Source organism: Ambystoma mexicanum, chromosome 4p (genome assembly GCF_040938575.1).
Source record: "Ambystoma mexicanum isolate Mex_15411 chromosome 4p, UKY_AmexF1_1, whole genome shotgun sequence".
In the NCBI taxonomy this organism is placed as follows: domain Eukaryota; kingdom Metazoa; phylum Chordata; class Amphibia; order Caudata; family Ambystomatidae; genus Ambystoma; species Ambystoma mexicanum.
The window spans coordinates 1,270,557,144-1,270,582,723 of record NC_090927.1 but is presented as its reverse complement, the minus strand read 5'-3'; the positions used below and the strand labels follow the sequence as shown (position 1 = coordinate 1,270,582,723).

The following is a 25,580-nucleotide window of genomic DNA, read 5'->3' as shown; positions in this document are numbered from 1 at the left end:
TCTTCCAAAACCCACAAAGCTCGGCTGAGGTGAAACTACACACCCTAGATGTGCGTAGGGCGGTCTTATACTATGTAAATAAAACCAGACCGCTAAGGAAAACAGATCAACTGTTTGTCTCCGTAGCTACAGGCAGAGAGGGGGATCGCGTCTCTAAGGGCGCTATCTCTAAGTGGATTATCAACTGTATACAGCTGTGTTACTCTCTTTCTAAAAAGACTCTGCCGTTTACACCAAGGGCCCACTCTACTAGAGGCATTGGGGCCACTCTGGCTTTCATTGCAAATGTTCCCCTCGACAGCATTTGCAAAGCAGCTACTTGGAGCTCTATTCACACTTTTACTCAGCATTACTGCATTGACACTCATTCCAAGACAGATACACAAGTGGGACAAGCGGTTCTAAGACACCTGTTTGCTCATGACCCTTCTCACATCCCACCTCCTGCTTCTGGTACTGCTCGCTAATCTATGCACAGCATGTGATCTAAGCAGATTCCACAAGCCTCAGAAGGGATACATTACTCACCGTAATCGTATTTCTGATGCTTGTATCTGCTTAGATTCACATGCGACCCACCCTTCCTCCCCTCCGAGAGAAGGCGCATGGTTGCTTGTAGTCTTACCTTTCTGTCTATCTGCTTGGACTATCTGTACTCACGCTACTCCTCATGCTACCTCATGTCAGGAAAAACACAATCTGGGGATCCTAGACGCGTGAGGGATCATGGGTACAGTGGACGTCACACTAGGGATAGTATTACTGGCACGCCCTGTGTCGACGCCCTTTTCGATTTCGAAAAACAAACTGTAATACTCCGCAGCTTCCACTAGATGTCGGCCTATGCACAGCATGTGAATCTAAGCAGATACAAGCATCAGAAATACGATTACGGTGAGTAATGTATCCCATATTTCTGATGTTTGTTAATCTGCTTAGAATCACATGCTGTGCATAGGTCCGACATCCAGTGGTCACTGCGGAGTATTGCATTTTGTTTTTCGTAGTCGAAAAGGGGACGTCGACAAGGCGTGTCTGTAACACTATCCCTATAGTGACGTGCGTTGTACCCACAATCCCTCACGCGTCGAGGTCCCTCAGATTGTTTTTTTCCGCCCAGCTTATGGTCGCCTTATGCGGAGCTCCTAGAGAGACATTGCTAAACAATTACTACGGACCTCGGTCCTTAATATACACTCATTTTTAAAGATCCCTTCCCTCGACGTTAGCTGTGAAGCTGTTTCTCCGCCGAGCAAGTTTTCGACGGAGGAGAAGAGACGGAGGAGATCCTTCGGCGCTGCCGAACACGTGGCCAGGCCTCGCCGGCCAACATACAGTAGGGAGAGTGGGGGTTTCAAACTTTTACCTTCTCGTCGAGAATGTCTTTCTTTCTCCCCTATCTTTCACTTGGGGTTGTTATCACCAGTTTTCATTGCCTCAGCTATGGAGAGGACACCTTTTAAGTTTTGCCCACGCTGTAGGGGCAAATACACTTGGAAGGACAAACACAAGCTCTGTAATCGTTGCTTGCCCCTCGATCATAAGGAGGACAGCTGCGCGGCCTGTAAGCTCTTGAAACCAAGAACTCTTAAAGAACGGAAAGTTAAGAGGTGGGCGGACTACGCTATGTCGAAGTCAATTTCCTCACACGCCGCCGCTGTTACAGAAAGTGATGAGGAGGGTGATAACTCGACGTCCGTTACGGAAGTCATTAACCCCCAAAAGGAGCGCTCGCGCTCCTCGACGTCCGTCCCCGGCCCCGACGGGCTCGGCTCACGCCCTGCTTATGGGGATGAACACCCCGGCGACAAGGACGCACACAGACCCCATAGGCCTAAGCACACAACCCACGGCTCTTCTTCGTCCAGGACGAAGGATCCACCAGCGCCGAAGGGGACACAGGGCACTCCGGCGTCGACCTCAGACCGCAAGGGTCTCAAGCCCCACCCGCAAACGCAGCCGCGACCAGCGATTGGGCTTTCATCTAATACGGGCGCTACATCAAAAACATCCGACGTAACGCTCCAGAGAGCGGCCGTCGAAAAACAACGCGCAACGCAGGCAACGCCGACTCCAGAACCCTCGACTGACGAACTCGTCGTCGAGAGTCTGCCGAGAATTGTTTCCGATGACAAACGTAAGCGGACGACGAAACAGACGTCGAATACCGCACCGAAGGAAATAGAAACGCCGAAAAAGCACAAGAGTAGCCAGGAACTGCCCCATTCATCTAAAGGCACTTCTGAACTACCGGAGGGCTTTTCTGAGGGCGACGGAAACCTTTCGTCGACGTTGTGGGAGCGTTTGAAGCGTTTTGAAGGTGATAACACTGATTTCCCCCCTCTAGACTATTCAGGGGTTCCCCATGAGACCATGGAAAGACTCCATTCTTGTATGGAAAAGATGGAGAGGTTTTTGGGTAGCCAAAACCCACCCACACCCAAAAGACCAAGAGAATGGACCCAGGATAACCCTAGAGTCAAGATTCCTAGGCTGTTTCCCCCTTCTACAGATGCATATGACCTCACTGAAGAGGAGCAATACCTCCAGGAAGATGAGGAGTGTTTAGGTGGAGAGGAAGAACATGAGGAGGAGAGGTTTGAGGAAGACCCTTACACTAGCGCAGGAGCTTTTGAGGAAGATACAGCTACCTCACAGCCCTGGCACTCCCCATCAGTGCAGCCTTGGCAATCCCCATCAGTGCACTCAGACCCTGATGTCTTTCACCCTTCTCCTCCCAAGGACTCACCTATTGGGAACACCTCCCCCATAGATGACCAGCCTTCACTTAATGCACTATTGCGCAAGGCAGCAGCGCATTTTGAAATAGACACAGGGGAGACTCTTCCGGACATAGACTTTGTAGAAAAAGTTATTAAAGAAAAAGCCCCGGTCAGCCAGTCCATTCCGCTCCTGGCTTCTATAAAAAGAAGAATAACTCCTTCCCTTTCCAATCCGGCCTTAGTCAGAGGGGTCAACCCTCGGATAGAAAAGCTCTTCAGCCCTTCGTCTTCCGACCCTTTGTACATCAGGGGACATTCTATTCCGGACTCTCTGGTAGTGACAAACACAAGAAAGAGAGCGGGTGTACCACTATCTACTAGTGAGGCACCACCTGACAAAGAGGGCAAGAAGCTCTATGCACTTGGGAAGAGAATCACGACCTCCGCCGCCTTCTCAACCAGGATCGCGAATAACAATTCCCTACTAGCTAGCTACGCAGATGCACAGTGGAGCAAACTGCGCAGTGAAGCAGAGGACGCACCAGAACCCCTGCGCTCACGCCTGTTGGCTACTATATCAGAGGGAACTCTTGTAAACCAGGGCATCGTAAAGAACTCCTTAGATGCCGCAGAGACAGCTGGCCGCTCCCTGGTTCAGGGAATACTTCTCAAACGCCATGTCTGGCTGCGCAATTCGGGATTTAAGCCAGAAACTCAGGCTTCCCTAATAAATAAGCCCATAGAGCAAACACATCTGTTTGGGAAAGCAGTTGATGAGGCACTAGAACATGCGAAGAAGGAGTTTGATACCATCAAGACTCTTGACCAAATTTCTAGGCCACCTAACAGACGCAGCTAAGGCAATAGACGCTCCTTTCGTGGCCAACGCCAGCAGCAAAGCCAACAACAATTTTACTCTGCTACCAACTGGCCCGCTAACCAGAACACCCAGTTCAGTCAAAGAGGCCAACGCGTGGCAAAGGAAGAGGGCGCGGCTCCAGTCCAAAAGGCCCCACGCCCAATACCAACAAATGACCCAAAGATTCGGGTCCCCTCCCATGCATCACCGGTCGGGGGCCGGGTAACATCGTTCCTTTCAGCATGGGAGGGAATAACGTCAGACCGCTGGGTATTATCCACCATAGCCCACGGATACTGCATCGAATTCAACGGTTCCCCGAAATACAGACCCCCACGGAACCGACGCATGACACCGGAACACCTCACCATTCTTCTTCAAGAAGTAGAAGAGCTACTGAAAAGAGAAGCTATAGAGGCTGTTCCCCTATCTCAGGTAACAGAAGGTATTTATTCAGTGTACTTCCTTGTACCCAAAAAGGACTTAACCATGCGCCCTGTATTAGATCTGCGCCCAGCGAACAACTTTGTCAAACCCCAAAAGTTTCGTATGGTGACCCTGCAGGAAGTAATCCCACTGTTATCACAGGGGGATTACATGACAACACTAGACATGAAAGATGCATACTTTCATATTTTAATGTTGCCAGCGCACAGAAAATACCTCAGGTTCAAGATAGAGAACAAACACTATCAGTTCAGAGTACTACCCTTCGGGATAGCATCTGCACCAAGGGTATTTACGAAGGTACTGGCAGTGGCAGCGGCCCACCTGCGCAGATTATCCATCCCAGTTTACCCGTACCTCGACGACTGGCTCATAACAGGGGATTCTTACGAAACATGCTTCTCCAATACCCAAAGGACCGTAGACCTTTTGTCCCAACTGGGCTTCTCCATCAACGAAAAGAAGTCCAGCTTAGACCCCAGCCAAATCAAACAATTCCTAGGGGCTCTAATTCGAACAAAGGACGGCCTCGTCTTCCCCTCCAACGAGAGGGTCCAAAACATGCTGTTTCAGATCCCCCAATATGTGGCAGGTCGAGAGGTGACGGTACGCAAAGCAATGCGCTTGCTAGGGATGATGGCGTCATGTATTTATTTGGTACCTCACGCGCGCCTGCGCATGCGCCCAATGCAAGAGTGGCTCTACAGCCAGTGGTGTCAGGCCAGCGGACAATGGGACGATCTGGTGGTGGTTTCGCAGGCCTTGGTTCTCTCGCTACGGTGGTGGACAAAGGAAAACCTGTTATTAGGGAAAACTTTTGCCACACCCGCAGTGGAAGCCACTCTAACCACAGACGCATCCCTTACAGGATGGGGGGCCCACCTATCCCATCAGACTGCTCACGGAGTGTGGACTCCGAGCTTGGCATCCAAGCATATAAACCTGCTGGAACTATTAGCAGTGTTCAAAGCACTGAAAGCCTTTCAGGAACACTTACAAGGAAAGACAGTGATGGTCCTCACAGACAGCACCACAGCCATGCACTATCTCAACAAACAAGGGGGCACTCACTCTCCAGGACTGTCCAAGCTGTCCCAGAATATATGGAAGTGGGCTCTCAAACACAACATGTTCCTACTATCACAACATGTACCAGGGGAACTCAATCTGCTAGCAGACAAACTCAGCAGAGACTTCCCCCTACCCAAAGAGTACGAATGGCAATTACACGAAGACATCGTCTTAGACGTCTTCACGCAATGGTGTTTCCCGGAAATAGACCTGTTCGCAACCCTGGAGAACTCACAATGCCAAAGTTACGCCTCCAGGTACCCCCAGAACCAGTCCAAGGGGAACGGTCTGTTGATTCAATGGTCAGGGAAATTTGTTTACGCCTTTCCCCCGACTCCCCTCCTCAACAAAGTGGTGCACAAGATGCACCAGGAGCAGGTTACCATGATACTAGTAGCCCCAATGTGGGCCCGGCAGCCATGGTTCGTTCACTTGATGGAGATGTCCCTATCTCCCCCAATTAAACTTCCCTGCCCGTACAACATGCTGTCACAAGACAAGGGCAGGACACTGCATCCATGCCCTCAGACCATGAACTTAGCAGCCTGGCTCCTGAGATCATAGAATTTGGACATTTACATCTCCCTCAGAGATGTATGGACATCCTCAGGGAAGCCAGAAAACCTAATACTCGCCACTGCTATTCTAGCAAGTGGAAAAGATTTGTCATATGGTGTAGAAGTAAGAACATCAACCCGGTGGACTGCTCTGCCACTAACATTATTCTGTACTTGACCCATTTACTGGATTCAGGTCTAGTGTTTAATTCCATTAAAGTCCACCTAGCGGCACTTTCTGCATACACCACTTCCCAACTTAAAGTGTCGTGGTTATCAGTTGATACCAGTTATCAAGGCCTTTATGGAAGGGGTAAAGAGAATACACCCCCTGATAGCTAACCCAGCTCCCGGATGGGACTTAAACGTGGTACTTTCTAGACTCATGGGCACTCCTTTCGAACCCATGCACAAGGCAACTCTTAAATACCTCACTCTTAAGACTGCTTTCCTAATAGCTATCACCTCCATTAGGAGAGTAAGTGAACTACAGGCTCTTTCTGTACTAGACCCCTTCGTATCAGTTCACAAGGATAAGGTGGTTCTCCGCACACACCCAAGGTTTGCACCAAAATTCATCTCCAAATTTCATGTAAACCAATCTATAGAACTACCAACGTTCTTTCAAAACCCTTCCAGCTTGGGAGAAAAAAGTCTGCATACACTAGATGTACGCAGAGCTGTCATGTTCTACATGGAAAGAACCAGATCACTGAGAAAGACTAATCAGTTCTTTGTCTCGGTGGCAGCAGGAAGAGAAGGAGATGCTGTCTCTAAGTCCACTATATCTAGATGGATTGTACAATGCATCACTCTCTGTTACACTCTTGCTAAGAGAGAACTACCCTTCAAGCCAAGAGCACATTCCACTCGAGGCACTGGGGCTTCCATAGCATTCATTGCAAATGTTCCCCTTGAGTCCATCTGCAAAGCGGCTACCTGGAGTTCTGTGCACACCTTTACAAAACACTACTGTCTAGATGCACACTCTAGATCTGACTCCCAGGTGGGGCAGGCAGTATTAAGAAATCTTTTCTCTACTGTTCCTTCTCATAACCCACCGCCAACTCCGGGTACTGCTCGCTAGTCTATGCACAGCATGTGATTCTAAGCAGATTAACAAACATCAGAAGACAATGCATTACTTACCGTAAAAGCATTTCTGATGGTTGTATCTGCTTAGATTCACCCGCTCGGATGGAAGGAACATAGACATCCTCTACTATATTTCTCTCTTTTCTGTACTCACTCACGTCTAGAAGGCTCCCCTCAGGGCAGAAAAATACAAACAGAGGGACCTCGACGCGTGAGGGATTGTGGGTACAACGCACGTCACTATAGGGATAGTGTTACAGACACGCCTTGTCGACGTCCCCTTTTCGACTACGAAAAACAAAATGCAATACTCCGCAGTGACCACTGGATGTCGGACCTATGCACAGCATGTGAATTTAAGCAGATACAACCATCAGAAATGCTTTTACGGTAAGTAATGCATTGACATATATATAAGACTTGTGGGCCCATTCAGGACTCCTATGTCTAGGAGGATAACTTTACTCCATCTATCATGTTTCTGTTGCAGGGAGTTGGAGAAAACAACCAACACAATAATGGCTTTCTTTCAAGCCTCTCTATGGACTCAATATTCTCTGTACTGCATTACATGTGAAGGTAGATTTATTACCCATGAACACACCACCTGTATGTTAATTCTTTGTAAATAGGTTTCTCCAGCATGGGGTCTGGCATGGATTCACATGCTCATGAATATTACCCGTTGTCAGGCTGGGAATCCTCGGTAAAGAAAAAATCAGTATCAGTTTCGTTTCTGATCTGTCTTTCATAGTAGTAACCAATCACTGATCTCTGTGTCATACTGACCACAGCCAATGACTGCCCTCTACCTAAGCCCCGCCTCTGGCAGCCATCTTCAGATTTTTACCGCACGTTCAAGTGTTGGGATCCTCGTGCTATTGCTCTCGAGCGTTAGTGCTATTTTTCACGTTTTTCTCAAAAAATTTCTCTTTTTTCGGTCAAAAAAGCCTCAAGCTCCACCGTTTCTTCATCCGATCAACGGGGACCCGTGTCGGATTCGTCTACGCCCCTCAAGGGTGAAGTTTTCGTCGAGCCACGCTTTTGGAGGACTCCAGAAGTTTCTCAGGCCCATCTCGAACATGGCCCAGGAGAAGGGAAGCTCGACGCCCAGAAAGCTGTTTAGGGTCTGCCCTGGATGCCAGCTTCAGAATGTCTTCACGGAGGACGAACACTCCCTTTCTCCAGCATGGGGTCTGGCATGGATTCACATGCTCATGAATATTCCCCGTCGTCAGGCTGGGAATCCTCGGTAAAGAAAAAAACAGTATCAGTTTCGTTTCTGATCTGTATTTCGTAGTAATAACCAATCACTGGTCTCTGCGTCATACTGACCACAGCCAATGACTGCCCTCTACCTAAGCACCGCCTCTGGCAGCTATCTTCAGATTTTTACTGCACGTTCATGTGTTGGGATCCTTGTGCTATTGCTCTCGAGCGTTAGTGCTAATTTTTCACGTTTTTTTCTCAAAACTTTGTTTTTTCCGGTCAAAAGAGCCTCAAGCTCCACCGACTCTCCATCCGATCAACGGGGACCCGTGTCGGATTCGTCTGCGCCCCTCAAGGGTGAAGATTTCGTCGAGCTACGTTTTGGAGGACTCCAGAAGCTTCTCAGGCCCGGACATGGCCCAGGAGAAGGGAAGCTCGATGCCCGGAAAGCTGTTCAGGGTCTGCCCTGGATGCCAGCTGCAGAACGTCTTTAAGGAGGACGAACACTCCTTTTGTCTCTACTGCTTACATGAGGACAAGAAGCACGTGGAGAAGGACTGCGTTTTGCGGCAATATGTCGGAGCGGACCATGAAGGACCGCCACCAACGCCTCGCCAACTGGCTGGAAGGGAAGAGCCCGTCAGGCGAGAAGAAGAGGAAGAAATCCGAGCGGTCTTCTAAGACCTTTGAGGACGCCCCGGCGACGGGTGTCCAACACAAGGCCAAGCACCACGAGTCCGCTGGCACCGGGAGCGCCGAACGGTCGGGCTCTACGGGCGCCAGGCAGGGCGCACCCTCCCCGGCACCTTCAGCCACGAGCCAACGCTCTGGGTCGGGTAAGAGGAAGGGCGAGCACCCGGCGAAGCTCCTGGAGAGGCCCCGGTCGAGCTCGGAGGCCCCATCGGAGGGGGAGCGAGGCAGTGTCCCCCCCCTCAAGGATAAGGCGGTGAGCGCACCTAAGGTGGTGAAGGCCTTAATCCATCCGGCCAAGCCCTCTATCGATACTGTCGCGGCGGCCCTGGCTCAGCCTGTGGAGGCTACACCAGTGGTGGCGACCTCGGGGCTCAGAGTCTCCCTGCCACCTCGGAGGGAGTCCTCTTTTGTGCCCATCGATAGGACCTCCGTGAAATCCCCGGCGGGGAAGAAAAAGGGGGGCAGGGCGTCGTCGTAGATTCGGCTTCAGAGGAAGTGCTGATCGAGGTCTTAAGCCACGGCCTTGGCGTGGATGAAGACCGGCCCGTCGGGATGGAGCCCGACGCAGGTGACGACGACAGCGTTGAGGGTGCCGACGGGGCCCCTGATCGCCCATCGGATTCCCCTCTGCCAGCGCCGCAAGACAACTCGGCGGCCATTTTGTTGGCTATACAGTCCTTATGCTCAGAGATAAGGACGAGACTACCGTTGCCGACGGAGGAGCCTCTCCCGTCGGGGGATCCTGAACCGGGACCTTCGGGTGTTCCCCCTCCCAAGAAAAGAAGGATTCACCCTCAACCTCCTTTTCAGCCGTCGCGACCCGTCCAGCCCTCCTCCCCGTCCACCCGAGGGGATGATACGGGGACTGACACGGCAGCGACGGGTACGGACGACGAGGTATACGACGAGGATCTCCCGTCGTCACCTCCCACCAGGGCCTCTCCGCCCGACGAGATCGGATCGTTCCACTCCATGATCGCCAGGGCATCCGAGCTTTTCCAACTCTGCCCTGAGGAGAAGAAAAAGGAAGGATTCCTTTATCAACGGCGCGAGGCCAAGAGGAAGACGGTCCTCGCGGTGCCTCTACTGGACGACATTTGGGATGAGGGCCTCGCCCTCCTCAAGAACCCTTCCACGACGCCAGCTAGAAGAGACTGGTACGAAAAGAAGTACCGGGTCCCGGACGCGGCCCCCCTGTGCCTCCGGGCGCAGCCTACCCCGGACTCCGTCGTCTCCGCGGGGGGGGGGGGTGCGGCCTCCACATCGACTTCCCCACCGGACGGCGAGGGAAAGAAATTGGACGCTATGGGACGCAGGGTCATCTCGTCTGCAGCGACGACGATTAAAGCGGCCAACGCCTTGGCTATCGTGGCCCGCTACGACAGGGAGCTATGGTACAAACTGGCTCCCCTGCTGGACTTCCTACCGGACGACAAGAGGGCGGATGCCCTGGAGATCCTACAGGAAGGTGAGGTGGCGTCGGACCACGCCATCACTATTGCGACGGACATCGCCGACACTGGGTTTCGCCAGTTGGGCAACGGCGTGTGCCTTAGGCGGCGTGGATGGCTCAAGGCTACGGACTTCCGTCAAGACGTACAGACCAGAGTCCTGGACATGCCGTTCGATGGGAACAACCTGTTTGGGAAAACAGTGGACGATTCCCTTCAGGCCATTAAAGCGGACACTGAGACGGCCCGGGCCCTTGGGGTTCTACAGCAACGACGGACGCCCTTTCGGAGCAGCGGAGGCAAGGGCGCCTCCAAAGGTTCCGGCGGCTGTTTCTCTACCTACCGTCAAGCGGCCCGCTCGTCGTCTCAAGAGGCCTACAGAGGACGAGGCAAGTCTGGAGGACCCCGCCGTCGTCGCCAAGGAGGTCAAGGCGGCAAAGCCTCGTCGAAACAGGATTGAACCGGCCGTGGGGTCGGGCCCCCACCGAAGCACCCCGGTGGGAGGCCGGCTGGCGAGCTTCGTCAGCGTGTGGGAGTCCATCTCTACCGACCGTTGGGTGCTGGACGCCTTGGCCCGGGGCCACGTGCTCAAGTTTCAAAGAAGGTGCCCGCGCGTCCCCCCCGTGGCCAGGAGAGAGCTTCACGTCCCTCAGCTTCTCCTGGAGGTAAAGGCGTTGCTCAGGAAGGGCGCCATCGAACTCGTCCCAAAGAGGCTTCGGGGCTCCGGAGTTTACTCGAGATACTTCCTCGTGAAGAAGAAGACGGGAGGATGGCGCCCCATCCTAGACCTGCGACGTCTGAACAAGTTCATCAAGGCACAGAAGTTCCGGATGGTTACCCTCCAGCACGTCCTGGGTCAGCTGGAGGAAGGAGACTTCCTGTCGTCGTTGGATTTGGAGGATGCCTACTTCCATATTCCCATCCTAAAGGGGCACCGAAAATTCCTCAGGTTTGTGGTCCAAGGGCGTCACTACCAGTTCAAAGCCCTCCCCTTCGGACTACGGTCGGCACCCAGGGTATTTACCAAGTGCCTTGCACCGGTGGCGGCGCACCTGCGCCGCGAGGGGATCCACGTCTACCCCTACCTGGACGACTGGCTCATCCGAGCCAAGACGAGGGAGCTCGCCGTGGAGCACACGGCAAGGACCGTCCAACTTCTCACGGACCTGGGATTCTCCGTGAACTACGCCAAGTTCCACCTGGTACCTGCGCAAAACGCACTGTTTCTGGGAGCGAAGCTCGACACAGTGTCCCTTCTGGCCTCCCCGTCGGAGGAAAGGACCAGGTCCATCCTGGGCAAGGTACAGCGGATGTTGGTTTCCGACGCGGCCAAGGTGAGGTCCATCAAGTCCCTCCTCGGAATGATGTCCTCTTGCATCTACCTCATTCCCATGTGCAGGCTCCGGATGCGCCCGTTGCAGGAGTTCCTGGACGCGCGCTGGATCCAAACGACGGGCGGCTTCCAGGAGAGGATCACACTCCACGAGAGTTTCCGCCGAGCGGTCCGGTGGTGGGACACCCGCGCGCATCTGACGGCGGGCATGGACTTCCAGACCCCAGACCACCAGGAGACAGTGACCAAGGATGCCTCCCTGGAAGGGTGGGGAGCGCACACCGAGAATCTGCACGCGAGAGGCCTCTGGCTCCCGACGGAGAAGTCCCTCCATATCAACTTCCTGGAGCTCCGTGCAGTGTTCTGGGCCCTCAGGTCCTTCCTTCCGTCCCTCAAGGGCAAGGTGGTGAGGATCTTCACCGACAACACCACCACCATGTTTTACATCAGGAAACAGGGCGGAACCAGGTCCCCAGCACTGTCCAAGGAGGCGCAGGATCTGTGGCATTGGGCAGTCGCCCAAAGGATGTTTCTGGTGCCGTTTCATCTGGCAGGGATAAAAAACACCATCGCCGACTCACTCAGCAGGGAGCTGCGCTCGTGCCACGAGTGGGAACTACGGCAGGATCTAGTGGATCGCCTCTTCCGACGGTGGGGCACACCCCAGATCGACCTGTTCGCGACGGCGACGAACTCCAAGTGCCGGAGGTTCGCCAGCAGGTTTCCCCAGGCGAGGAGCATGGGCGATGCTTTCTCGTTCCCCTGGGATGGCCTGTTCCTCTACGCGTTCCCTCCTTTGCCACTGCTGATCCGGCTCGTCAACCAGCTCAAGAGGTCACGGTGCAGGATGATCCTCGTCGCACCTGCGTGGCCGAGGCAGATATGGTTCCCGGACCTTCTGGACTTGTCAGCGTCCCCGCCAATCAAGCTGCCGGTGGACGCGGATCTACTCTCCAGGGAAGGAGGCGCCGTCCTCCACCACGACCCGAAATCGCTGAACTTGCAGGCCTGGCTCCTGCAGCGCTAGAGTTTGGAGGATACGACATACCGGCCGACTGCAGAGAGGTTCTTGCAAAGGCCAGGGCGTCCTCGACTCTTAAATGCTACGGACACAAATGGAAGAGGTTCTCTGTCTGGTGCCACGCACAGAAGATTAACCCTCTACGGATTACGGCTCCCCAGGTACTGCCGTACCTGCTGACGCTGGCCAAAGCTGGACTGGCACACGCGTCCGTCAAGATTCATCTTGCTGCGATCTCCCGATACACCAGAACCACGGGCCGGACGTCCCTGTGGTCTCATCGTCTGGTGAAAGAGTTCATGAAGGGACTGTTCAGATCGTTCCCGCCGGTGAAGGCGCCGGCCCCGGCGTGGGAGCTCAAAGTGGTGCTGACCAAGCTCATGGGACCTCCGTTCGAGCCTCTGCACTCGGCCCCAATGAAGTTTCTGTCGTGGAAAACAGCGTTTCTTGTGGCCATCACCTCCGCACGACGGGTGGGAGAGATCCAGGCCCTTTCCTGCAAGGCCCCGTACTTGACTTTTCACGACACGAGGGTAGTGCTCAGGACGCACCCCTCCTTCATGCCCAAGGTACCGTCGGACTTCCATCTCAACGAACCCATGGTGTTGCCTGTGTTCTTCCCGTCGCCTTCGTCGCCGGCTGAGAGGACTTTGCACTCGCTGGATGTGGCTAGAGTGCTGAAGTTCTACGTGGACCGCACGAAGTGTTTTCTTAAGACGTCACAACTCTTTGTGAACTTTGGACCTTTCAATCAGGGGAAGGCTCTCTCGAAAACTTCCATTTCCAGATGGCTCTCCGCTGTATCATGTACTGTCATCAGTTGGCAAACCGACCGCTGCCTGGCCGTCCGAGAGCCCATTCCACCAGAGCGATCGCAGCTACCATGGCGTTCCTTTCTGGTGTGCCCCTGCTGGACATATGCAGGGCTGCTACGTGGAGGTCGACGCACACCTTCACGAAATTCTACTGCGTCGATCGGGATTCCAGGGAGGAGTCCAGGGTCGGCCAAGCAGTGCTGCGCAACCTGTTCGCCTGAGGTGAGCCTGGTGAGGAGGTAAGATGCTTAATGTTGAGTTTGATGTAATGCTTAATGTTGAGACTTTGCCACCTCCCGTGGTTGTGCATGTGTGTACTGCTATGTATTCTTTATTCATGAGCATGTGAATCCATGCCAGACCCCATGCTGGAGAAGGAACAAGTTACTTACCTGTAACTGTTGTTCTCCAGCATGGGTCTGGCATGGATTCACATGCGAACCCTCCCGCCTACCCCTCTGCGTCTCTTCACTTGGTCATACTGCCACTTCACGTGCTTCCAAATCTGAAGATGGCTGCCAGAGGCGGTGCTTAGGTAGAGGGCAGTCATTGGCTGTAGTCAGTATGACGCAGAGACCAGTGATTGGTTATTACTACGAAAGACAGATCAGAAACGAAACTGATACTGGTTTTTTCTTTACCGAGGATTCCCAGCCTGACGATGGGGAATATTCATGAGCATGTGAATCCATGCCAGACCCATGCTGGAGAACAACAGTTACAGGTAAGTAACTTGTTTCTTGCCTTTACTGCCTACATGAGGACAAGACGCACGTGGAGAAGGACTGTGCGTTTTGCGGCAATATGTCGGAGCGGACCATGAAGGACCGCCATCAACGTCTCGCCAACTGGCTGGAAGGAAAGAGCCCGTCAGGCGAGAAGAAGAAGAAGAAGTCCGAGCGGTCTTCTAAGACCTTTGAGGGTGCCCCGGCGACGGGGGTCCAACAGAAGGCCAAGCACCTCGAGTCCGCTGGCACCGGGAGCGCCGAACTGTCGGGCTCTACGGGCGCCACCGGCGCCATCAACCACGAGCCAACGCTCTGGCTCGGGTAAGAGGAAGGCCGAGCGCCCGGCGAAACTTCTGGAGAGACCCCGGTCGTGCCCTAAGGCCCCATCGGAGGGGGAGCGAGGTGGTGACCCTCCCCCCAAGGCGGTGAGCGCACCTAAGGTGGTGAAAGCCTTGATCCATCCGGCCAAGGCCTCTATCGAGACAGTCGCGGCGGCCCTGGCTCAGCCTGTGGAGGCTACACCAGTGGTGGCGACCCCGGGGCCCAGAATCTCCCTGCCACCGCGGAGGGAGTCCTCTTTCGTGCCCATCGACAGGACCCCCGTGAAACCTCTGACGGAGAAGAAAAAGGGGGGCAGGAGGTCGTCGTGGACTCGGCCTCAGCCTCTGAGGAGGAGCTGATCGAAGTCTTGGGCCACGGCTCTGGCGTGGAAGAAGGCCATCCTGTCGGGGGCGACCCCGACGTGGAAGACGACGAAGGCGTCGAGGATGCCGACGGGGCTCCTGACCTCCCGTCGGATCTCCCTCAACCAGTGCCGCAAGACCACTCAGCGGCCATTTTGTTGGCTATACAGTCTTATGCTCGGAGATAAGGACGAGACTGCCGTTACCACCAATGGAGGAACCGCTCCCGACAGGGGACCCGGAGCCAGGCCCTTCTGGGAGCCCTCCCCCTAAGAGAAGAAGGATTCACCCTCCACCTCCTTTTCAGCCATCGCGCCCTGTTCAGCCCTCCTCCCCGTCCACGACACGTGGGGATGATACGGGGACTGACACGGCCGCGACGGGTACAGACGACGAGGTTTACAACGAGGATCTCCCGTCGTCACCTCCCACCCGGGCTTCCCCGCCCGACGAGATTAGATCGTGTCACTCCATGATCTCCAGGGCATCCGAGCTTTTCCAGCTCTGCCCGGAAGAGAAGAAGAAGGAAGGTTTCCTTTATCAACGGCGCGAGACCAAGAGGAAGACGGTCCTCGCTGTACCTCTACTAGATGATATTTGGGATGAGGGCCTCGCCCTCCTCAAGAACCCATCCACGACGCCGGCTAGAAGGGATCGGTAGGAGAAGAAGTACCGGTCCCGGACCCGGCCTCCTTGTGCCTTTGGGCACAGCCGACCCCGGACTCGGTCGTCTCCGCGGCGGCCAGGAAGAAAGCGAGGGGGGGCGCGGCCTCTAAATCAACCTCCCCGTCGGACGGCGTGGGAAAGAAATTAGACACGATGGGACGCAGAGTCATCTCGTCGGCAGCAACGACGATTAAGGCGGCCAACGCCTTGGCTATCGTAGCCCGCTACGACAGGGAGTTGTGGTACAAACTGGCCCCCCTGCTGGACTTCCTACCAGACGACAAGAGGGCGGAAGCCCTAGAGATCTTGCAGGAAGGAGAGGTGGCTTCGGACCACGCCATCACGATTGCGACGGACATCGCTGACACTGGATTTCGCCAGTTGGGCAATGGCGTGTGCCTTAGGCGGCGTGGATGGCTCATGGCTACTGACTTCCGTCAGGTCGTGCAGACCAGAGTCTTGGACATGCCGTTCGACGGAAACAACCTGTTTGGGAAAACAGTGGACGATTCCCTTCAAGCCATCAAGGCGGACACAGAGACGTCCCGGGCTCTTGGGGTTCTCCAGCAACGGCGGCCGCCCTTTCGGAGCGGCGGAGGCAAACAGGGTGCCTCCAAAGGTTCCAGCGGCGGATTTTCCACCTACCATCAAGCGGCCCGTTCGTCGTCACAGGAAGCTTACAGGGGACGAGGCAAGTCAGGCGGACCCTGCCGTCGTCGCCAAGGAGGACAAGGCGGCAAGGCCTCGTCGAAGCAGGACCGAACCGGCCGTGGGGTCGGGCCCCCACCGAAGCACCCCGGTGGGAGGCCGGCTGGCGAGCTTCGTCAGCGTGTGGGAGTCCATCTCCACCGACCGTTGGGTGCTGGACGCCCTAGCTCAGGGTCACGCGCTCGAGTTTCTAAGGAGGTGCCCGCGTGTCCCCCCTCTGGCCAGGAAAGAACATCACGTCCCTCAACTTCTCTTGGAGGTAAAGGCGATGCTCAGGAAGGGCGCCATCAAGCTCGTCCCAAAGAGGCTTCGGGGCTCCGGAGTTTACTCAAGATACTTCCTCGTGAAGAAGAAGACGGGAGGATGGCGTCCCATCCTGGACCTGCGACGACTGAACAAATTCATCAAGGCACAGAAGTTCCGGATGGTCACCCTCCAACACGTCCTGGGTCAACTGGAGTTGGGCGATTTCCTGTCGTCGTTGGATTTGGAGGATGCCTACTTCCATATTCCCATCCTAAAGGGACACCGAAAGTTTCTCAGGTTCGTGGTCCAAGGGCGTCACTACCAGTTCAGAGCCCTTCCCTTCGGATTGAGGTCGGCACCCAGGGTGTTCACCAAGTGCCTCGCACCGGTGGCGGCGCAGCTGCGCCGAGAGGGGATCCACGTCTACCCCTACCTGGACGACTGGCTCATCCGAGCAAAGACGAAGGAGCTCGCCGTGGAGCACACGGCAAGGACCGTCCAACTACTCACGGACCTGGGATTCTCCATAAACTACGCCAAGTCCCACCTGGTGCCCGCGTAAGACGCACTGTTTCTGGGAGCGAAGCTTGACACAGTGTCGCTTCTGGCCTCTCCGTCGGAGGAAAGGACGAGGGCCATCTTGGGCAAGGTGCAGCGGATGCTGGTGGCGGACGCGGCCAGGGTGAGGTCCATCAAGTCCCTCCTCGGAATGATGTCTTCTTGCATTTACCTCATCCGCCTGTGCAGGCTCCGGATGCGCCCGTTGCAGGAGTTCCTGGACGCGCGCTGGATCGAGACGACGGGCAGCTTCGAGGAGAGGATCACACTCGACGAGAGTTTCCGACGAGCGATCCAGTGGTGGGGCACCCGCGCGCATCTGACGGCGGGCATGGACTTCCAGACTCCCGGCCACCAGGAGACAGTGACCACGGATGCCTCCCTGGAAGGGTGGGGAGCGCACACTGAAAATCTGCACGCGAGAGGCCTTTGGCTTCCGTTGGAGAAGTCCCTCCATATCAACGTCCTGGAGCTCCTTGCAGTGTTTTGGGCCCTCAGGTCCTTTCTTCCGTCCCTCAAGGGCAAGGTGGTGAGGATCTTCACCGACAACACCACCACCATGTTCTACATCAGGAAGCAGGGCGGAACCAGGTCCCCAGCCCTGTCCAAGGAGGCGCAGGATCTGTGGCATTGGCCGTCGCCCAAGTGATGTTTCTGGTGCCGTTTCATCTGGCAGGGATAAAAAACACCATTGCCGGCTCGCTCAGCAGAGGGCTGGGCTCGTGCCACGAGTGAGAACTACGACAGGATCTAGTGGACCGCCACTTCCGACGGTGGGGCACACCCCAGATCGATCTGTTCGCGACGGCGACGAACTCCAAGTGCCGGAGGTTCGCCAGCAGGTTTCTCCAGCCGAGGAGCAGGGCCGATGCTTTCTCGTTCCCCTGGGAGGGCCTGTTTCTATACGCGTTCCCTCCATTGCCATTGCTGATCCGGCTCATCAACCAGCTCAAGAGGTCACGATGCAGGATGATCCTTGTCGCACCTGCGTGGCCGAGGCAGATATGGTTCCCGGACCTTCTGGACTTGTCAGCGTCCCCGTCAATCAAGCTGCCAGTGGACGCAGATCTTCTCTCCAGGGAACGGAGGCGCCATCCTCCATCACGACCTGAAGTCGCTGAACTTGCAGGCCTGGCTCCTGCAGCGTTAGAGTTTGGAGGATACGACATACCGGCCGACTGCAGAGAGGTTCTTGCAAAGGCCAGGGCATCCTCAACTCTTAAATGCTATGGACACAAATGGAAGAGGTTCTCTGTCTGGTGCCACGCACAGAAGATTAACCCTCTACGGGTTACGGCTCCCCAGGTACTGCCTTACCTTCTGACGCTGGCCAAGACTGGACTGGCGCACGCGTCCATCAAGATTCATCTTGCTGCGATCTCCCGATACACCAGAACCACGGGGCGGACGTCTTTGTGGTCTCATCGTCTGGTGAAAGAATTCATGAAGGGACTGTTCAGATCGTTCCCGCCGGTGAAGGCTCCGGCCCCGGCGTGGGAGCTCAACGTCGTGCTGATCAAGCTCATGGGACCTCCGTTCGAGCCTCTGCACTCGGCTCCGTTGAAGTTCTTGTCGTGGAAAACAGCGTTTCTTGTGGCCATCACTTCCGCACGAAGAGTGGGAGAGATCCAGGCCCTTTCCTGCAAGCCCCCGTACTTGACTTTTCACGATACGAGGGTATTGCTCAGGACGCACCCCTCCTTCATGCCCAAGTTGCTGTCGGAATTCCACCTCAACGAACCCTTGGTGTTGCCTGTTTTCTTCCCGTCGCCTTCGTCGCCGGCCGAAAGGACTTTGCACTCGCTGGTTGTGGCTAGAGCGCTGAAGTTTTACGTGGACCGCACGCAGTGATTTCGGAAGACCTCACAACTTTTTGTGAACTTTGGACCTGTCAATCAGGGGAAGGCTCTCTCAAAGGCCTCCATTTCCAGATGGCTCTCCGGCTGTATCATGTACTGTCATCGTTTGGCAAACCGACCACTGCCTGGCCGTCCGAGAGCCCATTCCATCAGAGCGATCGCAGCTACCACGGCGTTCCTATCTGGTGTGCCCTTGCTGGACATCTGCAGGGCTGCTACGTGGAGGTCGACGCACACCTTCACGAAATTCTACTGCGTCGATCGGGATTCCAGGGAGGAGTCCAGGGTCGGCCAAGCAGGGCTACGCAATCTGTTCACCTAAGGTGAGCCTGGTGAGGAGGTAAGAATTGCTTAATGTTGAGTTTGATGTAATGCTTAATGTTGAGCCTTTGCCACCTCCCGTGGTTGTGCATGTGTGTACTGCTATGTATTCTTTATTCATGAGCATGTGAATCCATGCCAGACCCCATGCTGGAGAAGGAACAAGTTACTTAACTGTAACTGTTGTTCTCCAGCATGGGTCTGGCATGGATTCATATGCGAACCCTCCCGCCTACCCCTCTGCGGCTCTTCACTTGGTCATACTGCCACTTCACGTGCTACCAAATCTGAAGATGGCTGCCAGAGGCGGGGCTTAGGTAGAGGGCAGTCATTGGCTGTGGTCAGTATGACGCAGAGATCAGTGATTGGTTACTACTACGAAAGACAGATCAGAAACTAAACTGATACTGATTTTTTCTTTACCGAGGATTCCCAGCCTGACGACAGGGAATATTCATGAGCATATGAATCCATGCCAGACGCATAGTGGAGAACAACAGTTACAGGTAAGTAACTTGTTCCATCTCCAGCCCTCATGTTGTCCAACATTTCCGCTATAAAAAGGGATACATTTATTCTGGAAACATAAGCAAATTTACTGGATGTTCTCCCACTTTCTTTCCCTCTTCTCTGAAAAAACTGAAGTCTTGTTCTTCCCCTCCAACACGCTTCCTCCTCCTTCTCCCCCTCCTTTTTTTTCTTTCCTCCTACTAACTTCTCTATCTCAGCCTCTTCTCGCAACCTTGGCCTCCACCTCGACTCTGCCCTCTCCCATCATATTTCTCTTGCCTCTCGCGCCTGCCGCTTTCATTTATTCAAAAATTTGCAAAATCCGCTCCTCCCTCACCTTCCATGCTACTAAACTCCTAATATCTTCCCTCATTTTCTCCCGACTTTCCTATTGTTCTTCTCTCCTCTTTGGAATCCCTGTCTCACCTTGCTCCCCTCAAATCTATTTACCACCCTGCCATCCGTACCCTCTGTCTTCTTGCACCTCTTGAATTCATTTCTTCCTCCGTTTCTTTTCTTGGCTGGCTTCCCTTTCATTCCCAACTTAAACTTAACTTCCTCTGCCTAGTCTTTAAATCTCTTCATGGGCTAGCTCCCCCTTACATTCCCTCTCTCCTTTCTTTCTACTCTCTTTCTCGCTCCCTCAGATCCGCTGATCTCTTCCTACTCACAGTACCTACTTCCCCTTGTGCTTCCTCTCGTTTCCGTTCCTTTCAGCTTCTAGCCCCCCATCACTGGAACTCTTTACCTCTTTCCATCCGTTCCATTTCCTCTTACCCCTCTTCCCATGCCTCCTTGAAATCTTTCCTTCTTCACCTCCTGCCCTAACTCCCCTTCTTCTCCTATTATCTCTCTCCTTTATCTCTACCCTCCTTCCTATGTCCCCTCTTCTTCCCTTTCTTTCTCATCCCTCCTTCCCTCCCCTGTTATCTCTGTATTCTTCCCCCGCTCTGATCTCCCTTTCTACTTCCCTTTCTTCTTCCTCTTATCTATTCCTCCTTCAGAACTGGTCAGTTGATCTACATACTGTTTTTGATGGTTTGTTTCATGTCTTTGTAACTTTATGCTTCTTGTTTACTATGTATTCTTGTTGTTGTATTGTAAAGCGCTTTGGCGTAATGCGCTATATAAACCTAATAAATACAAATGTAAAAAGCAATTGAGAAGTGGCACAATTACTAATCATGGAGCCCAATAAAGCCCACAGCACCTGGTATTCCCAGGCGGTCTCCCATCCAGGTACTAACTAGGCCCACCACTGCTGAGCTTCTGAAATCAGGCACATTCAGTGTGGTGTGGCCATAGAATCCGGTCTCAGTGAGCTTTGTACTGTTAAGCATCTAGTCGGCTAGACCATGCAGTCTTGAAAGACAATTGAAAAATGGCTCACTTCCTCAGCATGGAGCACAAAAAAGCCTACAGCACCTGGAATTCCCAGGCAATCTCCTATCCTGGTACTAACTAGGCCCGACACTGCTTACCTTCCGAGATCATACAAGTTCGGGCGCTTTTAGTGTGTTGTGGTCGTAGACTTTGGTTCTAGTGAGTTATGTACTGTTAAGCATCTAGTCGGCTCGACCATGCAGTTTGGCAAGACAGTTGAGAAATGGCTCACTTCCTGAACATGGAGCACAAAAAAGCCTACACCACCTCGTATTCCCAGATGGTCTCCCACCCAGGTACTAACTAGGCCCGACACTGCTTAGCGTCCAAGTTCAGATGAGATCGGGGGCATTCAGTGTGGTTTGGCCGTAGGTTCTGGTCCTTGTGAGTTTTGTACTGTTAAGCATCTAGTCGGCTAGACCATGCAGTCTTGAAAGCCAATTGAAAAATGGCACACTTCCTGAATATGGAGCACAAAAAAGCCTATGTCACCTGGGATTCCAAGGCGGTCTCCCATCCACGTACTAACTAGGACCAACACTGCTTATCTTCTAAGATCAGACGAGATTGGGCACATACGGTGTGATGTGGCCGTAGGCTCTGGTTTTAGTGAGTTTTGTACTGTTAAGACAATTGAGAAATGGCTCACTTCCTCAGCATGGAGCACAAAAAAGCCTACAGCACCTGGAATTCCCAGGCAATCTCCTATCCTGGTACTAACTAGGCCCGACACTGCTTACCTTCCGAGATCATACAAGTTCGGGCGCTTTCAGTGTGTTGTGGTCGTAGACTTTGGTCCTAGTGAGTTTTGTACTGTTAAGCATCTAGTCGGCTCGACCATGCAGTTTTGCAAGACAGTTGAGAAATGGCTCACTTCCTCAGCATGGAGCACAAAAAAAGCCTACAGCACAGGGTATTCCCAAACTGTCTCCCATCCAGGTACTTACTAGGACCAACACTGCTTAGCTTCCGAGATCGGGCGCATTCAGCATGGTATGGCCGTAGGCTTCGGTGACAGTGAGTTTTGTCCTGTTAAGCATCTAGTCGGCTGGACCATGCAGTTTTGATTGAGAAATGGCTCACTTCCTGAACATGGAGCACAAAAAAGGCTACAGCACCTGGTATTCCCAGGCAGTCTCCCACCCAGGTACTAACTAGGCCCAACACTACTTAGCTTCCGAGATCAGACGCATTCAGTGTGGTATGGTCGTAGGTTCTGGTCTCAGTGAGTTTTGTCCTGTTAAGCATCTAGTCCTCTAGACCATGCAGTTTTGAAAGACACTTGAGAAATGGCTCACTTCCTGAACATGGAGCACAAAAAAGCCTTACAGTACCTGATATTCCCAGTCGGTCCCAAATCCAGCTTCTAACTAGGCACAACACTGCTTAGCTCCCAAGATTAGACGAGATTGGGCATATTCAGTGTGGTGTGGCCGTAGGCTCTGGTCCTAGTGAGTTTTGTACTGTTAAGCATCTAGTCTGCTAGATCATGCAGTTTTGAAAGACAATTGAGAAATGGCTCACTTCCTGAACATGGAGCACAAAAAAGCCTACAGCACCTGTTATTCCCAGGCGGTCTACAAAGCTGGTACTAACTAGGCCCGACACTGCTTAGCTTCCAAGATCAGACGAGATCGAGTGCATTCAGTGTGGTGTGGCCGTAGGCTTTGGTTCTAGTGAGTTTTGTCCTGTTAAGTATCTAGTCGGCTAGACCAAGCAGTTTTGAAAGACAATTGAGAAATGGCTCACTTCCTGAACATGGAGCACAAAAAAGCCTACAGCACCTGGTATTCAAAGGTGGTCTCTCATACAGGTACTAACTAGGCCCACCACTGCCTAGCTTCCAAGATCAGACGAGATCGGGAGCATTCAGTGTGGTGTGGCCGTAGGATTTTGTGCTAGTGAGTTTTGTCCTGTTAAGGATCTAGTCGGCTAGACCATGCAGTTTTGAAAGACAATTGAGAAATGGCTCACTTCCTGAACATGGAGCACAAAACAACCATACAGCACCTGGTATTCCCAGGCGGTCTCCCATCCAGGTACTAACTAGGCTCAACACTGTTTACCTTCTGAGATCAGTCTGGAGCCGCCGTAGGCTTTGTGCTAGTGAGTTTTGTCTTGTTAAGCATCTAGTCGGCTAGAGCATGCAGTTCTGAAAGACAATTGAGAAATGGCTCACTTCCTGAACATGGAGTATAAAAAAGCCTACAGCACCCAGAATTCCCAGGCAGTCTCCCATCCAGGTACTAACTAGGCCTGACACTGCTTAGGTTCTGAGATCAGAGAAGAGAGGGCGTATTCAGTGTGGTGTGGCCGTATGCTTGCAAAATGCTAAGAGTATTACTCTTATGCAGTTGCATTTAGTAAGCTAAGCCATAAAGCCACTTGCATCATAAAACCACGCTCATCACTTGATCAGCGCTCGATCAGGCGCGATATATAAGACTTGTGGGCCCATTCAGGACTCCTATGTCTAGTAGGATACATTTACTCCATCCATCCTATTTCTGTTGCAGGCAGTTGGAGAAAACAACCAACACAATAATGGCTTTCTTTCAAGCCTCTTTATGGACTCAGTATTCTGTGTACTGCATTACATGTGATGGTATATTTGGCGTAATGCGCTATATAAACCTAATAAATACAAATTTAAAAAGCAATTGACAAGTGGCACAATTACTAATCATGGAACCCAATAAAGCCCACAGCACCTGGTATTCCCAGGCTGTCTCCTATCGAGGTACTAACTAGGCCCACCACTGCTGAGCTTCTGAAATCAGGCACATTCAGTGTGGTGTGGCCATAGAATCCGGTCTTAGTGAGCTTTGTACTGTTAAGCATCTAGTCGGCTAGACCATGCAGTCTTGAAAGACAATTGAAAAATGGCACACTTCCTGAATATGGAGCACAAAAAAGCCTATATCACCTGGGATTTCAAGGCGGTCTCCCATCCAGGTACTAATAGGCCCAACACTGCTTATTTTCTAAGATCGCGCACATTCGGTGTGATGTGGCCGTAGGCTCTGGTCTTAGTGAATTTTGTACTGTTAAGACAATTGAGAAATGGCTCACTTCCTCAGCATGGAGCACAAAAAAGCCTACAGCACCTGGAATTCCCAGGCAATCTCCTATCCTGGTACTAACTAGGCCCGACACTGCTTACCTTCCGAGATCATACAAGTTCGGGCGCTTTCAGTGTGTTGTGGTCGTATACTTTGGTCCTAGTAAGTTATGTAGTGTTAAGCATCTAGTCGGCTCGACCATGCAGTTTTGCAAGACAGTTGAGAAATGGCTCACTTCCTGAACATGGAGCACAAAAAAGCCTACACCACCTCGTATTCCCAGATGGTCCCCACCCAGGTACTAACTAGGCCCGACACTGCTTAGCGTCCAAGTTCAGATGAGATCGGGGGCATTCAGTGTGGTTTGGCCGTAGGTTCTGGTCCTTGTGAGTTTTGTACTGTTAAGCATCTAGTCGGCTAGACCATGCAGTTTTGAAAGACAATTGAGAAATGGCACACTTCCTGAACATGGAGCATAAATAAAACTTACAGCACCTGGTATTCCGAGACAGTCTCCCATCCAGGTACTAACTAGGCCTTACACGACTTAGCTTCCGAAATCAGATGAGAATGGGCACATTCAGCGTGGTGTGGCCGTAGGCTGTTGGCTTTGTGAGTTTTGTCCTGTTATGCATCTTGTCGGCTAGACCATGCAGTTTTAAAAGACAATTGAGAAATGGCTCACTTCCTGAACATGGAGCAAAAAAAGGCCTACAGCACCTGGTATTCCCAGGCGGTCTTCCATCCAGGTACTAACTATGTCCAACACTACTTAGCTTCCGAGAGCAGACGAGATTGGCCGCACTCAGTGTGGTGTGGCCGTAGGCTCTGGCCACAGTGAGTTTTGTACTGTTAAGCATCTAGTCGGCTAGGACATGCAGTTTTGAAAGACAATTGAGAAATGGCTCACTTACTGGATATGGAGCACAAAAAAGCAGCTAGTATTCCCAGGAGGACTCCCATCCAGGTACTAACTAGGCCTGACACTGCATAGCTTCTGGGATGAGATGAGATTAGCCACTTTCAGTGTGGTGTGGCCGTAGGCTCTGTATCTTGTGAGTTTTGTACCATTAAGCATCTAGTCGGCTAGACCATGCAGTTTTGAAAGACAATTAAGACATGGCTCACTTCCTGAAGATGGAGCACAAAAAAGCCTACAGCACCTGGTATTCCCAGGCGGTCTTCCATCCAGGTACTAACTATGTCCAACACTACTTAGCTTCCGAGAGCAGACGAGATTGGCCGCACTCAGTGTGGTGTGGCTGTAGGCTCTGGCCACAGTGAGTTTTGTACTGTTAAGCATCTAGTCGGCTAGGAAATGCAGTTTTGAAAGACAATTGAGAAATGGCTCACTTCCTGGATATGGAGCACAAAAAAGCAGCTGGTATTCCCAGGAGGTCTCCCATCCAGGTACTAACTAGGCCTGACACTGCATAGCTTCTGGGATGAGATGAGATTAGCCACTTTCAGTGTGGTGTGGCCGTAGGCTCTGTATCTTGTGAGTTTTGTACCATTAAGCATCTAGTCGGCTAGACCATGCAGTTTTGAAAGACAATTGAGACATGGCTCACTTCCTGAAGAT

The 25,580-nt window shown here is 52.9% G+C and overlaps 13 pseudogenes; all 13 read right to left on the bottom strand.

The window, feature by feature from the left end:
• Positions 1-20,751: 20,751 nt before the first annotated feature.
• On the bottom strand, positions 20,752-20,860 carry LOC138459870 (5S ribosomal RNA; annotated as a pseudogene).
• Positions 20,861-20,966: 106 nt separating this feature from the next.
• On the bottom strand, positions 20,967-21,085 carry LOC138459315 (5S ribosomal RNA; annotated as a pseudogene).
• Positions 21,086-21,191: 106 nt separating this feature from the next.
• On the bottom strand, positions 21,192-21,310 carry LOC138455909 (5S ribosomal RNA; annotated as a pseudogene).
• Positions 21,311-21,416: 106 nt separating this feature from the next.
• On the bottom strand, positions 21,417-21,535 carry LOC138459873 (5S ribosomal RNA; annotated as a pseudogene).
• Positions 21,536-21,608: 73 nt separating this feature from the next.
• LOC138458265 (5S ribosomal RNA) lies at positions 21,609-21,727 on the bottom strand (annotated as a pseudogene).
• Positions 21,728-21,834: 107 nt separating this feature from the next.
• Positions 21,835-21,943, bottom strand: LOC138459879 (5S ribosomal RNA; annotated as a pseudogene).
• Positions 21,944-22,042: 99 nt separating this feature from the next.
• On the bottom strand, positions 22,043-22,151 carry LOC138459854 (5S ribosomal RNA; annotated as a pseudogene).
• Positions 22,152-22,483: 332 nt separating this feature from the next.
• On the bottom strand, positions 22,484-22,602 carry LOC138456214 (5S ribosomal RNA; annotated as a pseudogene).
• A 106-nt stretch (positions 22,603-22,708) lies between these two features.
• Positions 22,709-22,827, bottom strand: LOC138458516 (5S ribosomal RNA; annotated as a pseudogene).
• Positions 22,828-24,031: 1,204 nt separating this feature from the next.
• LOC138459252 (5S ribosomal RNA) lies at positions 24,032-24,150 on the bottom strand (annotated as a pseudogene).
• A 106-nt stretch (positions 24,151-24,256) lies between these two features.
• Positions 24,257-24,374, bottom strand: LOC138457579 (5S ribosomal RNA; annotated as a pseudogene).
• Positions 24,375-24,706: 332 nt separating this feature from the next.
• Positions 24,707-24,825, bottom strand: LOC138458742 (5S ribosomal RNA; annotated as a pseudogene).
• A 324-nt stretch (positions 24,826-25,149) lies between these two features.
• LOC138459029 (5S ribosomal RNA) lies at positions 25,150-25,268 on the bottom strand (annotated as a pseudogene).
• Between the last annotated feature and the right edge of the window lie 312 nt (positions 25,269-25,580).